Consider the following 6,061-nt stretch of genomic DNA (forward strand, 5'->3'; position numbering starts at 1 on the left):
TTCATATTTTATAATCTCAGTGCTTGGAGCACTTCCTATCTGAAACAATGTCTTTGATGAAATATGACATGAATTTTGAAATCTAGTAATATTATAATTGTAACTTTCCATTGGCTTATTCTTTGATATTGGCCACCTCTTCATTTTCATTTTAAATGTTATTAACTAATATTAGTCAAAGAAAGTAAAGTTACTAAGAGGAATGTAAAATCACTGAAAGAAAATTGTTCTGAAAATTCTCTTAGAAAGAAGAGGGAGGCAAAATAGAACTGCCTCCTCTGAGGTTTGAACTCAGGACCTTCAGATTATGAGACTGACATGCTTCCTACTGCACTAAGGAGTCAGGTTAGAGGTGCTGTCCCCTGTGAACACTCCTCTCCTGACACAGACAACGTTTTCCTTTGAAGATGGAAAACTGGTTGAATACTAGAATCAAAAGTCTTTTATCGTTTTCAAAGTATATTCTATTGATTGGCTCGAACTGTCTTTCAAAATTGAAGTTGCTTTAATTATATAGATGGAATTTTCTAGTGTAGAAATGCAATACACTAAGGTAAAGTTAACTAGTGTTTTTATATGACCTTTCCCTTATATTAAGCTTCTTGCCCTTAAAGATCCAGGAAAGGACTAAGGAAATGGCAGGAACATTTTCTGGGGGAGGGTGGGTTGCAAAATGTTGCATATTGTCCTGATATTTAATATAACTTAATTGAGAAGAATATAGCTCAATTATGTCCTTTATGTGGAAACAAACGATAGCATTTTCTTGAAGACCTAGTTGAACAGCCATGCCATTCCAGGCAGGTCACATAAGGTAATTTCTGTAACCTTCTAAAGCCCCTAGTAGTTTTGGATGATTTTTCCCTGCAGATCTTCTCTGCTTTCCCTGATGACTAGTTAAGATGAAAAGAGAGACTGTTTCCAGTCCAAGTAAGTAAAAGAATGACTAGGTACACATCTAGTAAGCCAGAACAAAGAGAAATGGGCTGGCAGACCTGGGTGGAATGAGGAAGGGAGTTTATTTATTTTTAACTTCTCTGTAGGGCCATCTGTGTGTTAGACGTAAGCACAATGTGAAGTTAACTTCATGGAAGAAGGACATTGATTTAAAGGAAACCATATATTAGTTATTTAATTTGCATAACCACACATCTTCAGTATCACTGTTTCACTTTAGAAAATAGAGCATTGATTGTTTGCCTTTTAATCAGCAGCTACCCCAGCTGTCATTTTTATCAGTTCCATATTGTCAGTGATATTTACTCATAATCATCCTTTCAAGAGCTCTGAATTTAAGGTTGCCAAAGCCTATACTGTCCAGAGGGCAGATAAGAAATTTTGTTAGCTGAAAGAAAAAAAATATATATATATATATATATACACACACATAACATTGTATAAAACTCACACCCACTTTGAATACAAAATATGAAACACCAGAAATGGATCACAGGGAAGGAAAAGAGGGTCAATAGAGGAACATGACTGAGGATGGATACCCTACCAGAAAAAATGATGACATTCGTGCTTTTTTATTCCTGAGAATAACAGATTTAGTAAACTGTCATGTTAAGGATAAAAATCACAACAATGACACATCAAATGTTTCTGTTGTTTGTGGAGGAAACTGGCAAAGTTGATTGGTCAAGACGCTCAAGGTTTTATCTACTGAACCAGAGTGTAAGCTCCTGTAGGTCAGGAATCATAGCAACTTTTTCTGCACGTACGTCCTTTTTAGAAGGTCCTGGCAAGATGCTATCTGCCTCACCGACCTATAAAATGGCCCTGCCCGAATCCACTTCTCACTCAGGTCCCTAGACATGCTTCTGACTGGGGGCAGAGGGTACCCTGGACATCAAAGGGTTGCCAAAGGCTTTTCTGCTGTGGAAGGCTGAGGAGATCTGGATGATTCTTTGATCTCTGTCTCCCTCCCTGTCCCCCACTGCCACACACATACGTCAGTCAGTCTTGCCCAGGTCCCACCCCGTGCCTCTGCTCTCCTCAGCTGCTCTCACAGAAGACCCCTGAAATCCTGGCCCACATTAAGGAAGGAAACTAAACAAGAGTACAAACAATCAACCTTCTAATCCAGACAAGCTGCTATCATAGCCTTTGGCTCCCTTATCTGAATAGAGAAAACACTGGTGAAATCTTTCAAACCTCAGTAAAAAAAAAAAAAATCAAGAGCAGTTTTTTTTTTTCCTCTTCATTTTTTATAGAACCCAGATTCTATTGCTATCTTTGGCTCGCTTGCAAAAGAATCAAGAGGGAAAATTTCTAAGAAACCAAATCTGAAGTATATACATCTAGCTAAAGAATTCTTGAAAATCAAATTTTAAAAATTAAAGTTTAAGTCTATTGTAAATGAATATGTCCTGAAAGTGCAGCATTTCATTAACTGCAGTGTAAAAGCAGAGGCTGGTTTCTTCGGAGAACAAATTGATAGGTTTGTAGTCAAAAGGTATGTAAATGTTAGAATCTCTTACATACTCGAACACACAATAAGAGTAGTTGAAAGTAAACTTCAATTTCATCAAGAGAGGCTTGCTTGGTTCAATATAAAATATTGTCTTAAGTGTATAAGGAGTTTTAGCATCCACTCTAATGAAAGAGAACAGATAATCGCTAGCTTTGATGTTTTAGATTTCAAATGCCTAGAGGAAGAACTGAACCCCATGACCTTCCGGGGACTCTGCTCTGTGTGGGAAAGTCATTCCAGTCCTTGTATCAGCAGATGGTGTCCACACTGGATTGAGTCCCTAAATCAAAGCCGGTATCGCATCACTCAAGTCTGTTCTGCAAAATAGTAGTAACATAGGCTTATCATCAACACTTGCCCCCTAAATCAGACATTGACTAGCTTAATTTTACTTCAACTGACATGCACTGAGAATCTTCTATGTGCCAAGTTCCATGATGGGTGTATTGGTAGGTGTAAGAAATAATAGAGCAAAATTGAAAGATTCATTCCAAAATTATATTTACTACTGATGTTTCATCCTCTGGCTTTTTCGGTTATATGAGAATTGAAAGGTTCATAGAAGGCTCATCATGTAAGACAACCAGGTCTTCCTCTTAGGCTTAAGGAGAAACTGGATTATTTTGAACACAGCTGTAAATGCTTGGTCTTCATTTCTAGGCAGGGAGATGTTTTAAATCAGATAAAATACTATTGTATGTTCATCTCTAAATGAGTATAATTTTTTTTCCCTTTGTTCCTTAATAATTATGCTGGCATTTTTCAGCCATTAAATGTAGATGCTCCCCAAAGTGCTACCCTCAGCCTTCAGAGAGAAGAGAGAGATGTTCTTTTTTCTTATCCTCTCACACTCCATCTATTGTCATCTTAAAGCAAATGACTTCTAATGTCTCTCTTTCCCAGATCTCAGACATCTAGCTCATTTACCTCCCCAATTCTTTCCTCAAATATCCCCTTAACTTAATGCCTACCCTTACTACTTCGATTAAAATGACTATTCCCTGCCACTGCACCCCAAATCCCATTATCATGCTCTATTTTTTTCATAACACTTAATATACTAAATAATTCAATTACTGTTTATTTTTTATATTCTACTGTCTTCCCACCTGTTATAGAATGTAAACACAAGGAGAGCAGGGATTTCATCTGTTTTGTATTCGATGTATATCAAATGCCTCAGAAAAGTTCCTGTCACACAACAATCCCTCAAAAATATTCTTTGAATATATGAACAAATCAACTCCAACTCCTGAATCAGCCATTTCTGTTAAGTATCTTATTTTCTCATTAGGTTCAAAGTTTGAGTTCCATGTCTAACCCCTTTTTCAGTTTTCTCCATATATCCTGTGTGTCAACATGTGTTGACCACGCTTCATTAATGGTGATGCTCATGTCTTTCCTTTGAATTCTATTTCCACTGCCAGAAGCCTAGTTGAAATTCCCACACTTTCTTTCCTGATTGAAACACAACAGTTCCCCTTTCTCTAGTCTTTCCCTTTTATAACTCATTTTATACATTGCTGCCTTCCTAAAACATAGCCTTGACTATGTGATGGCAGTGCATTGATTCTTTCATCAAATATTTATTAAGAGCAAATATATGCCAGGCAAGGATTGAAAAGACAGAAAAGTCTCTTCATTTGCAGACTTTATATTTCCAGCTCATTTAGTCTTCAATGACTCCTCCCATTACCACCCTGCACGTATTTGTGCACTAGTCAAATTGTTCTATGTTTCTGAGTTCACACTGGATTACCCCTGTGTAATCCATGCCGATTGCCAATTCTCTCTATCCTGTAAGAATCCTAAGCATATCTGATTCCACCACCTCCAAGAAGTCTCTGATTTGCTTCCATTACCTGGGAAAGATCTCTTCTTATTTTTCTTTTGTCTATTTTTACCTCTTCAAAGATATATATCATGTAATACTTTGTATGCTAGTTATCAGTCTCTAGGTCTCACCTACGACAAGAGATTAGAACCTCTTTGAGGTCATAGACCCTGCCTCAATTTTCTTGGACTTTCACCTACTACCCTGCCTTGTACTTAGGCACTCAATAACGTTTGCTAAATAGAAAGGATATCTTTTCTCTCTTCTTCTCTATATTATACTTACTTCAAACTCAATCTTAGAGATAACTCTTCATCTCTGAGTAAATATCACAACATCCCAGACCATATATCCTGACAGACAATAACATAGAGTAGTTAAGAATCCAAGTTTGGGGCTTCCCTGGTGGCGCAGTGGTTGAGAGTCCGCCTGCCGATGCGGGGGACACGGGTTCGTGCCCCGGTCCGGGAAGATCCCACATGCCGCGGAGCGGCTGGGCCCGTGAGCCATGGCCGCTGGGCCTGCGCGTCCGGAGCCTGTGCTCCGCGACGGGAGAGGCCACAACAGTGAGAGGCCCGCGTACCGCAAAAAAAATTAAAAAAAGAATCCAAGTTTGTAAGTCAAAGACTTCAGCTTTATTCTGGCTTTATCACCTACGATGTACCTTGAACAGGTTACTTTCACCTCTGTGCCCCACTTTCTCATAGTAAAGATAGGCAAATAATACTTATTTAATACTTAAATGTTATATTGACTATATGACAAGTAGTACATCATCTGACACGCATTTAATGATAGCTATTATTATTACTGCACAGATGGAGTGTCAGGGTTATCTCTTTACTCACCATCCTCCTTTCTCCATTATTCTTACTCTTGATTTCATGATTGTGTCATGCTCTGTCCTATCCCTGATTCCTGACCCCTGCCACAAACAAACAAACAACCTTCTTTTTGTTCCTGTTCAAGGCATATGCATCCAACAGAAGCCAGTTCAAACCTTACTTTCTTCATGAAGTCATCTTGGTTTCTTCAGCCTACATTGAGTTTACTCTTCTGTGAGCTGTCATAATACTTGGGAGGATATATCATACATTCCATTCTTTCTAGATATATGCTGTTATTAGTCACTTATTTTGGCATATCCATTACATGATATTTGAGAGTAAGGAAGTATATGTAATAAATTATTACATAAATTATATTTATATTTTTTATATACACACATATATTCTCAATGATATCTAGTACAGCACTTTATAGTCATACTTAGGAAGTATACATGAGACTTAGGAGCATGAGATGTTACAAAGAGCTGGGTTTAAATCCTATCTGTCAATTTTTTTTAACTTTTTTTTGTTTGGCCACGCCCCCAAGGCATGTGGGGATCTTAGTTCCATGGCCAGAGATCCAACTCCGGGCCCCCTGCAGTGGAAGCGTGGAGTCTTAACCACTGGAACACCAGAGAAGTCTCTATCTGTCATTTTTTTGTTGTTTTTTTTTTAAATAAGTGATCTTGGGCAAGCTACTTAATCTTTTTGAGCCTCACATTTCTTCATATGGACAACGGAATGGCAATGCTTACATTACTGGATAGATACTATGATTAAGGTAAATAATACATGTATATAACACAATGTCTGAAACCCAGCAGACACTTCATAGATAGAAATTGTGATCATCACTGTTATTACTATTACCAGTTAATTTATTCCTGGAAAAACTGGCATGAAGCTGAGATTAATCCA

The 6,061-nt window shown here is 37.8% G+C and overlaps 1 non-coding gene across 1 annotated transcript; it reads right to left on the bottom strand.

The window, feature by feature from the left end:
- Window positions 1-270: 270 nt before the first annotated feature.
- TRNAM-CAU (transfer RNA methionine (anticodon CAU)) lies at window positions 271-343 on the bottom strand. Its single transcript has one exon. It is a non-coding gene; the product is annotated as a tRNA-Met (tRNA).
- Between the last annotated feature and the right edge of the window lie 5,718 nt (window positions 344-6,061).

Source organism: Physeter macrocephalus, chromosome 15 (assembly GCF_002837175.3).
Source record: "Physeter macrocephalus isolate SW-GA chromosome 15, ASM283717v5, whole genome shotgun sequence".
NCBI classification, from domain to species: Eukaryota; Metazoa; Chordata; class Mammalia; order Artiodactyla; family Physeteridae; genus Physeter; species Physeter macrocephalus.